At 41.7% G+C, this 10,515-nt stretch overlaps 1 long non-coding RNA gene across 1 annotated transcript; it reads right to left on the bottom strand.

Annotated features, from left to right (window-relative positions):
* Positions 1-3,619: 3,619 nt before the first annotated feature.
* Positions 3,620-9,991, bottom strand: LOC142796249 (uncharacterized). The gene is made up of 3 exons (XR_012893650.1): positions 9,808-9,991; positions 6,848-7,103; positions 3,620-4,272 (listed from the first exon to the last, which is right to left on the bottom strand). It is a non-coding gene; the product is annotated as an uncharacterized LOC142796249 (long non-coding RNA).
* Positions 9,992-10,515: the final 524 nt, after the last annotated feature.

Raw genomic sequence — 10,515 nt, 5'->3', positions numbered from 1 at the left:
CCACTGGAAAGTTATAAGATGGCCATTTGTTGAAGCAACCTGAATAAGTTCTGTGATTTCTATTGCCAAGCTGTAATATGAACCTTGCTTCATGATGCAATTAATGGTTTGCAAAGCGGGTTTGGCATCACAGAAAATCGTCCAGGCTCGAGGTCGCTCTCCGGAAATAAACCTTATTGCCTCTCGGATAGCGACAAGCTCTGCGGCAGTTGATGTGGTTTTATGGTCCACTTTGAATCTTCGAGCGATATCCATGTCTGGGATGACAAAGGCTGCGGCGGAGGTGTTTAGCGTGGTGCATCCGTCGGTGTGCACGTGCAGAAAATCACTGTACGTTGTATAAATGTGATATAGGGTCAGTTGTCTGAGGCCAACAGAAGAAATGAGCGACTTCTTCGTAATTCCAGGTATCGTAAAAGAGATAGGTGGTTTAGGCAGAACCCATGGTGGCACTGCAGGGGCATTTGGCGGAGAAAACCTTGAAGGTATAATATTTTCATGCCGCAATATTACTTTTGAGAAACTGCAATCTGGGTGAGTGGCGGGTAGTACTGACAGTGGGTGCTGTCTGTGTCTGCTCAGTAATCGTAGGTGAACTTTAAGTGGCTCGCAGAGCATATATACACTGATGGGACAAGCCCGAGCCTCTGCGATTGTGCCATTTGTTGAAGTGCAGCGTGGTAGGCCCAAGCATCTTCGTAAGCATTGAGCTTGAACACTCTCGAGTGTCTTCACACAACTAGGCCTCATATTGGAAAGCACCGGCATGCTGTATCGAATGTATCCCACAAATAGAGCATTGTATATTTGAAGTAGCGATGATTCTGATGGGCCCCATCTTGCTCCTGCTACGTGGCGAAGAATGAGAGCAAAGCTTTTCAATTTAGATTCAAGTACGGCGACAGGCCTCATCCACGATAGATCTCTGTGTACGACAACCCCAAGGAACTTGTGGTGCGTTACAGCAGGTATCGCTGTCCCATTAATAAATATCGGGTATTGCGACATATGCTTGCGCGTGAACGCAAGCACTGTGCATTTGTCGATTGAAAGAGTGAGCCCCTGACGTCGTAGATATTTGTATGTGATCGTCACTGCAGGCTGTAGTCGAGCTCGCAATTACGGACGAGTAGTTCCGGATGCCCATATGCATATGTCATCAGCGTATGCAGTGATCTTCACCGTGCTGGGAAGTTCTGCTGCTAGGCCGATCATTGTGACATTGAATAGGATCGGGCTGAGAACTCCTTCTAGGGGAACACCACGATGAACCTTATATCGATCGGTGTCTCCGTTACTTGTCGTCATGTAAATGGTGCGGTCCCTAAGGTAGCTAAAAATCCAAGCGTACAGTCGTCCACCGATGTCGAAATCTTCCAGTGCGTCAAGGATCGCATAATGCAGCACATTATCGTAGGCACCCTTAATGTCTAAGAAGACCACCGCCACTAATCTGCGTCGGCTTCTTTCCTCTTCAACGCTGGTGAACGAAGCATGTAAACGAACGAACTAACGCTTTCAGCTCGTCAGCTTATCCATGAGTCATTCTTCTATAGAATTATCATTCCCACAATATTGCGTCAATCTGCAACCATAAATAATTTCATGATCGCGTTCAAAAACATGTACTGAAATATTACCGTGTCATCCTAATTCTGTTTTTTAAATCTCCGTGCGCTGTTTTTTTGTTTGTATACCTATTATACCGTATTAGTACTGAATTCAGTCACCTGCAAACCAATTTCCTCCAATTTTTCAGTGTGTTCATATTCTTGTGCTGCAATGCCTCATTTGTTTCAAAGTTGTAATATACAAGAAATTTTTAGAGTTCAGTAGTATTTCAACTTGCATAGAACGCTGAAAACTTTTAGCCAAGCCATCATGAAGACAAGCCAGCGCTGCTAGCAAAAGCCCGACTGCACATGGAGAGCTACCACAATAAATTCTGTACAATTCATAGGAAGAAAATTTACAACTGTGGATTCAATAGTTGCATGATGCTCGCCAGCGCACACATGGGAGGCTAAGACACGGCTGCGAAGAGTTTCGGTGTAACATAGATTTCGAGATTTGCGAGTTAAGACGGCGCACAAGAGCTCGCGCACTTGTTTTGGCTTCCGGAAAAAGAACTTGTTTCTTACGGGCTCCTCCAATTAAGTGTGTTCTCCTTTCCCATTCCTTCCGATCGTGGAAGCAACGTATTATAAGCCATTTACCGCTTTCGCGTCCTCGAAACCATTTAATGGTTAATAAATGCTTCCCCACCACATCCCCGAAAGCAGTGAGCGGGTAGCGCTGATAGGCTGCACACTAAACCAATTCTGACCCTTAAGGGTGTAAATGAGCTTGTCGCCAGACGAACACCCTTTGCTCCCTATTGGGTGTTCAAAAAAGGGTGCTGAGAAAGGGTGCAGAGCTCAGCACCCTTAAGGAAAGGGTGCAGAGCAAAAATTTTGAAGGGTGTAATGAGTGCACCCTTTAAAAAAAGGTGCTGTGATGTCATAACACCCTTTCAAATGGGTGCTGGAAGGGTGCTCCACATCGACGTACCAGTGGGCCAAATCTAGGGTTGACGCTGGAGATGGCTAAAAATGCAGATTGCTGTATACTCTGTAGACCATGCTGAGTGACAGCCCACATACAGTTTGTTAGTACTTGAACACATGTACTAAGTCGTCCATTCCACCCTGAACACGTGCACCATGCACGCGGCCGGCCCTCCACAGAGTGCCTTCCGCAGGCGCTTATGAAACTAGCACTGAAACACAGTGACAGCTCTAGGTGGGGCTTTTGCATCATCGTCTTTTAAAACACAGTGTCTCTGCAGTGAAGCTACTGGTAAGTTGGCTCCAGTGTTTTGCTTTCTCTATGTGTAGGCAAATAGAGAATCCGGCACTGTTATCGAGAAGTGCTGCAATTGTGCCTTACCCTGTCCAGGTGCTGTTCATGTTTTCGTTTTTGGCTGCTCTGGATAGAACAAGCTGCACTTCTAAAGAACAGTGTCAAATTTTAGATAAGCTGGTACTGTTGCAAGAGCAAAGTTAGCTTCACCACAAAGGAAGTGTGATTTGGCGAAACCAAGTTCTCCAGCAGTCAACAAAGTGGAGGCCCACTTACAGCTGTCTGTACGTTTGTGTACTAGTTACCAAAGTGCCCTCGAGAAGCGCTCGGCAGAGTGCCGGATGCATGGTGCAATGTTCAAGGTGGAAGTAGACAATATGTAAATATATACCTTAAAGCAAGCTATATTGAATAAATATGTGTGTTTTAATAATCATGAAATTGATCCCAGAGTGCGTATATGGCCTGTGCTACGCATTTTTGGTCCAGAATGAATGTAATCTATTCAAGGCCCCTTGCTGCACACATGCATGCACAATTTATGGATGCTTGGTCATCATACAAACATGCATGCCTGCAAATTAAAAATTCACAAGTTTCGAATACTGGTGATTATTTCAAATGCCATATACTCACTTTGAAAGACACACAGATAATATGCACTAAATACAGAACCTTACCACATTGCGCTCTTTTAAATTATGTGTAGCAGACGTGAGCTTTTATGCATGTGAGAATGCAAGATATTAGGCCCCAACAAAAATGTATGACAAATAAATTAACATGATGCCAATAGTCACTATTTTATTGTACATAGCATACAACCGAAAAAGATTGACAATAGTAAACATGAGCTATGACCTTCTGCATCGATTGTAATGGTGAGATCTTTGTGAGTGAGGATCAATCTTCTGTTTTTTCAAATCTTTTTTCTTACGAGTAGACATCTTTTTTGTGACGAGACTTCTTTTTTAACTTTTAGCATTCTGACTTCCCTCCTTGCATAGTATGTAACAAATAAATTATTTAGAACAACAAAATATAAGTTAGAGGCACCAGCAGTCCAAAGGCGCTTATTGAGGGTGTTGCCGGTGCCCACAAAATTGAAAAAGAAAATAGATAGGAGAGTAGGTGTGTGGTAAAACATGTGGGCTTATATAACATGCTTTGGTCATCATGCTAAAAGCCTTGACTACAAACTTGCTCAAGGCCTATTTACAGCTCTCCTTTTATATATGTGTGTGTGTTTCTAAACTTGTGTGTTACAAAATCACAAATATTGGCAAAGTAATGCAAGTGGTGTTGGATTAATATAATGTGATCATTCAAACACTTGCACAATCCATCTTCAGCTGCCCAGGCGACTTTGGTTCCTTTTACAAAAATGTGGTCAGGGTGCTCCTTCTCTACAGCACATCCGCACCCGGAAGCCTAAAATAAAGACAGAAGTAATCACTAAGAGTTTCACAAGACAGACTGTCCAAGATACAATATGCGTTGTCATGCTGGAGTGTTCTTAGTTCGATGTGAGTAGAAGTCAGCATCAAAATTCGCTTTGTTTTCAACGGAAAACATGCTTGTTGGAGGTCCCCCAGGCAAAAAACTGTGTAAACAACTTGACAGTACCTATGGGCCTACAGAGGGTAGCACGTACAACAGATTTCACATAAAAAACAAACAGCATAGTAGAAAGGAAATTTATACACAAGAAACATCTGAGCAATGATTCAGCATGATGCACACGTGAAACATGACTTAGGTTTGAGTAAAAAAGCTATTCATCAAGTGATTGCGCACATCCGATTTGAACAAATTGAAGAAGGCACTGAAGTTAATTAGGGTTTTTAAAGAATTGTAAAGTGCCAATAAGCAATATTCTAGTCTAGCTCTACAATAGTGTGTCATGTATGTAGTACTAGTATTTTCCTGTTAGGTATGCTGTAGTCATGAACATATTCAGTTTTCCTAATACCTAAAACTTATTATGTTGCAGTCCAGCTGTTCATGTTCAATAAATAATTGTTTATGATAGCATTTAGGTTACAAAATTGATGCTAAAAATTTGGCAGACCTCACATACTTTGGTAATCGATGTTATGCGAAACATGCATAACATGTATTTTAATTTTTTTATTGAGCGATCTTATGAAGTGGAGCTCAATATAAGTACAAAGTCTCGCACACACATACGTTAAACAGCGGCATATGTTTCATTTGTTATGGGGAGATGTCACACCTTTGACAACATTAGCAGTTATTTGCTGTTTCGTAACGATGCCAACAGAAACATGGATATTAGCCACACTAGAAGTGGTAGGCTGGTATGAAGCACTGGTGTTTGCGCTGGCACTCGCGCCGATGGTAGCCCTCAACACTGCTACACAAATACTTCACAGGATGGTGCCCGACTACAATTGACTTTGACTCGACCTCACGACTGCATCATAGGAGTGCACATGTAATAGTTATAAAATTTGATAGCCAGTACTGCAACGGCAGTTGATGTTACACAAACATTTGAGACTATTTGGAAAGTATAACCGAGGCCGGGCATGGCTCTGTGGTAGAATACTTAATTACCAAGCAGAATACTAGGTTTGGATTCCTGCTAGGACACTTGACTTTATTCTTTGCATTCATTTGGTCAATGCTGCCTATGTCAGCTTTTTAACATGATAGCGTTGAAGAGCTCGTGTCGCAGAAAACCCGCCGCCGGCGTCTGCCCCGTTGGTTGTGAGCGAAAAATCAACTGTGCATCTGTGACCGAAAAATCAAGTTACCTAGTTTCCAGAAACTCAAAATTCCTACTTATGACCTAATGGAGGCGCGCTAATTGCAGCAAAACGAAACCCCCAAGTTGACTACTAGACACTCAACACAGGGCTTAACACACGGAAGTCTATTGACATCGGCGAAAAATTAACGTTAGATGTACAGCGCTATTCCATTTCCCCATTTCATGAACTATACAATGCCATGATAATTGTACCCTGGTATTTTTGGTGGGCTATATCGCACAAAAAATACAAGGATTATGTCAAAAGAATGGCATCAAATTTTACCGGCATGTCATCGAAATAGAGACACAGGCTACTAGTCTTATTTATAATGCTAAGAGCATTTAAGGTAAAGGCATTGAAGATAGCTGGTGGCCTTTTTCACTATCTAGGTATCAATTTTTCACTATCTAGGTATCAAAATTCTGCCATGTCAGTCATAGTTTACTGACATTGCAAGCTCAAGAAAAGTGTGGCTCTGAAGGCATCAACACAGCATTTTGCCAGATCTTTTAAGAAGGCAGTCTTTAAAATTGCTAATGTTTCCAATTTTTTTTTTGCTATAAATTTCGTGCTTTGCATTCAAATGTACCTCCATCCAACTTGTTTTTTTTTGCATTCGTGCTCTCACTAACTGCTTACCTTGTCTTGTCAAGTGTTCGTTGACATAAATAGGACTACTTGATCTAAAAGGAGCGGCCACTGTAGACAGACGTAAGTTTTTTGTTTTATCCAGAACATTTCATTTGTAACATCGTTCATAATGCACTATTATTTTTTTTCAAACTAGGCTTGTTTGTTCCTACTCTGTCTGCAGTGTCAATATCATCACGAGTAATGGTTTTTTCATCATCGCCCAAAAATTTCGGACAGCGTCAAAAGAAAACCCTCATCTGGGACGCCTTTGATGTCGGATAGTTCAACCTTGAATACAGTGTAAATTCTTCAATTTTCATCTGAAGTTGCTTATTTTCACCTGGAAGTTTTTTGTGCCTGTTTCAAGGTGCGACAGGCTTTTCATGCAAAGCCTTTATTTCTAAAGAGAGCGCGTTGACACTGTCACCACCTTCATTCCACACTTCTTGAAGGACCAAAGTTCAGTATGAATTTTGTGCTTGAAATCCTCTGTTTACCATGACAAACAATTCACAGGAAACATTGGTACTCTTGATTGGCAGTAGTGCATGCAGTAATACTAACACAATTAAAGCAGGAAATAAGTGTCTCACCTGTGCAAAAATTATTTTGGCAAGCACTGTGAAGACCACACACACTGCTGCCAAACTGAGGAGAATATGAAGAGCACTTCATATAAGTAGGCAGCGTCCAGTAGCTTGGTGAGGCACAGCGCATAAGCAGGTTGAACAGAGCTGATGCTTGAAACAATGGTTCAGAGTTCGCTGGTGCTTGGGCTCCTTGACCTTGTCAGGAAATTTCCTTGAGCAGCCTCACTCAAATGAAATGACAGACCGTGCCGAAGAATTTCTGCACCAGTGCAAAAAAATTATTTTAGTGAGGTTTGTCTAGACTGCATGCGCTGCTTGCCGAATTGCAGTGAATGGCTAGAAACGCATGGCCAACATATATTTAGTGGCACGCAACTGAGAAATACAAAAAGGGCATGCTGCAGTATAAATACAACGAAAAACATGCTGCTGCAGAGCTTTTCATGTCGATGTCATACATGTGAATTTTCATTCACCTTTATAGCTCACTGATGCACGAAGATGAAGTTAGAACTTTTAGATGAAGACCCCTTTTAGCTGTATCGACTGCACGTAATTAAGAGATAAGCATGCGTGAGTAATGCTGTTGCCTGCAATTGATAAATTCTTTTCTTGAAGCTGACCAAATATATGCACGAGTGCATCGATAGAGGCACATTTGCATTTCTGTAGTTATGATACCCATGTGATGTGTTTCTTAAGTAAATGCCATGCAATATGCCCCATATGAATATTTTATTCCGTAAAATTGCAATACCACTACATATACATGTCCATATGCGCATATGCATCCACTGCAGATAAAGCATAAAATTAAAGCAATACTGACACATGCATTTTTTACCAAGGTAGTGGAGGGCTCCAGAAATTTCGACCACCTGGGGTTCTTTAACGTGCACACAAATCCGAGAACACAGGCCTACAGCATTTTCACCTTTATCGAAAAAGCAGCCAGCAAGGCCGGAATATCATCCTGCGACGTTCGGGTTAGAAACCGAGTACCTTAGCGACCAGACCACTCCGACAGGACTTCAATCTCCCTGTTCCCCCGTGTAGGATGATAGACCGTCTTTGCTGGTCTGGCTAACCTCCCTGCCTTTCCACCTCTACCATTTATTCTCATGAGTTCAACGAATAAAGCTTCCTTCAAACGGCTAACATTCGGACGTTTATAATTTGCCTGAAATTGAGCTCACTAAATGAATATTGTGTGCTGCTTCATAGTGATCATTGATCTAAATTGTTCTGGTTGGCTAAAAAGGCACTACTCCTCACTTCTAATCAAACAGCACAAGCTGTCTAATGACCATAGGGGAGGAAAAGTGGAAACGCTAAGACAAAACATCAATCTTGAACCCCATGCCATCACAATGAAGCAGGCAATCTTCTGCAATATTGACCGTCAACCAGAATCTCGGACACTGCAGATAGCTACATAACGTAATGGTTTCCCAACATGACGTAAAGGCAGCAGAATCACATATTGCCTAACCTGCTTCATTATGATAACGATGAGACAATAACGTTATTGGCCTCTGTATGCTAATAACAATTTACCTTGCATATCATGTGACATTAACATTCAATATGACGTCATGAATCTTGCATCCTACCATGTGGTCTAAGTACCAACAAGGCGGTTTTAGTGACGTTGGTGCAAGGCAGTAAACAACAATCACTTGGTGAACATTATTTTTGATATTATTCAATTGGTCTGATGCGTACATCTTCAAAAAACGGCAGTTTATATTTGTTCATTCTTAGATAAATACAATGTCTAAGTTTGCATGTCAGCAGCAACATATGCACGCATACTGTGGTGTATAACCTTATTGTGTTTTGAGCAATAAATTAGGCATTCATACACTGCACATATCACAGGTCACTTGTAAATCTGCAGCGAGGTCATAAAGAATTTATGATATCAGATAAAGCATTACACTTGTATTCGAAAGTGTCATCGGAAGTTTTGGTATAACTTAGTTTTAGAATGTTTGTAGACATATAGGTATTCGGCAAAGTTTTAACTCTAAAGCGGGCTGCAGGGCCCACAATTCTTTTACAAACCAGAAGAATGCAATGATATGTGAGCAAGGGGGAACAAGCAGTACCACCAAAATTGCACTCGAACGAGTGAACTACTGCTCAACCTAGCGCCTGCACAGCTAAGGTACGTATATTCGGCCACTCATAGAGAAAATGTATTGACCCAGGCGTATTTGCACGCTTTGAGAACCGCACCTACAGCACGCTGTGTCAAGTTTACGCACACTTAATTAAGCTGAATATCATGGTAATTTAATGTTATACGTGCCCGGTGGATGCAAACACATTTGGTCACAAGGGAAAACACATCTACCTTATAGTAGTCACACACATTTAATGATCATGTAGCTGTTGAAAAGAGGACGAGTAACATATAAAACTTTCTTCATATACTTCTTTGGCACAGAAAACGAACAAGGCCGCGTAAATACCAACGCGGACACCACGTTATTCTTCTCCATTCTTCTAAATTAAATACGGAAAAATCTAATTCAACGCGAATCACCAGAATACTCCAACGCACGCGACACACAGACGACGCTTACGGCTTCCATGCGCCGTCCCCGAACGGCGTCCGACGGCATTGCAAAAATAAGCGTGAAGAGCATCGCCCGCCGACTTACAGCATCACAGCGCACATTGCTTTAACCTCCTTCCTCACAGAAAAAATTCATCCGCGCGTAACGTCCCTGAGCTTAGACTTGAGCCTAATGAAATCAGACACGCCAGCAGGCTCGCTACGTTAATAAAAACTCACTTATCGTCTACCAGCTAGAAAAACCTTAGTTCACAACGTTATTATACTATAGCGCTTTCGGTTTTAACCGCGGGAGGAGCATAACAGCCTGGATCGGGCACGCCGCGGCCTGGCCGAAGAAGCAAAAAACAAAGCGTCGACAGCAGAAACATCCACCTACCTTTTTAGTTTGGCGAGCGCTCGACGGTACAAAGCAGCCGGTCCTCTCTTGAGTATAGTGCATCTTCGTAACAAGCAGCACCGACAGAACACGAAAGACAGCGCAAGCACACTTTGAACAACTTAAAAAATCGACTTTAAACGCTCGGCACACGGCCGTTGCGGCCTCCAGGAAGATACCGCCATTTTTGTCCTGCTGACGCCACCGATCCGCATTTGCGCACCTAACTTTTTATATGATGAGTAAATAGATTATTTCTGCTTAAATTTTAAATAAAAAATAGTGAAGGTAGAAGATACGCTAGTGCGTATTGCATAGAATATTTTTTTACCTTTGAAAATGACAAAATCACATTACGCGTAATTGCGCGAAATTTGAAATGTGAAAGAGCGCGCGAAATTTGAAACGTTTGCTTGCTTGTGTATTTCTTATACCGATACCTTGTTAACATCTGTACATTGGTTGAGTGCTTAAGCTGGCTGTTAAAAACAGTGAAAAAGCGGTTGTATATTAGTACAAAGTACAGGCAGCAAGCAAAATTTGTCACATCAAAATAAGCGTATTAGTTGGCAAACAATATTTTAGCTGTCTTTAGTGAATTTTCTTTAGGAAAATGTTTTAGTCAAGGCTCATTTTAACTTGCTTTGAAGAATATTTCTATGAACAAAATCAAGAAAACGTTTCTTTAATGTTATAATATTAGAACGT

Source organism: Rhipicephalus microplus, chromosome 1, assembly GCF_043290135.1.
Source record: "Rhipicephalus microplus isolate Deutch F79 chromosome 1, USDA_Rmic, whole genome shotgun sequence".
NCBI classification, from domain to species: Eukaryota; Metazoa; Arthropoda; class Arachnida; order Ixodida; family Ixodidae; genus Rhipicephalus; species Rhipicephalus microplus.
This window is presented reverse-complemented; position numbering and strand designations above follow the sequence as displayed.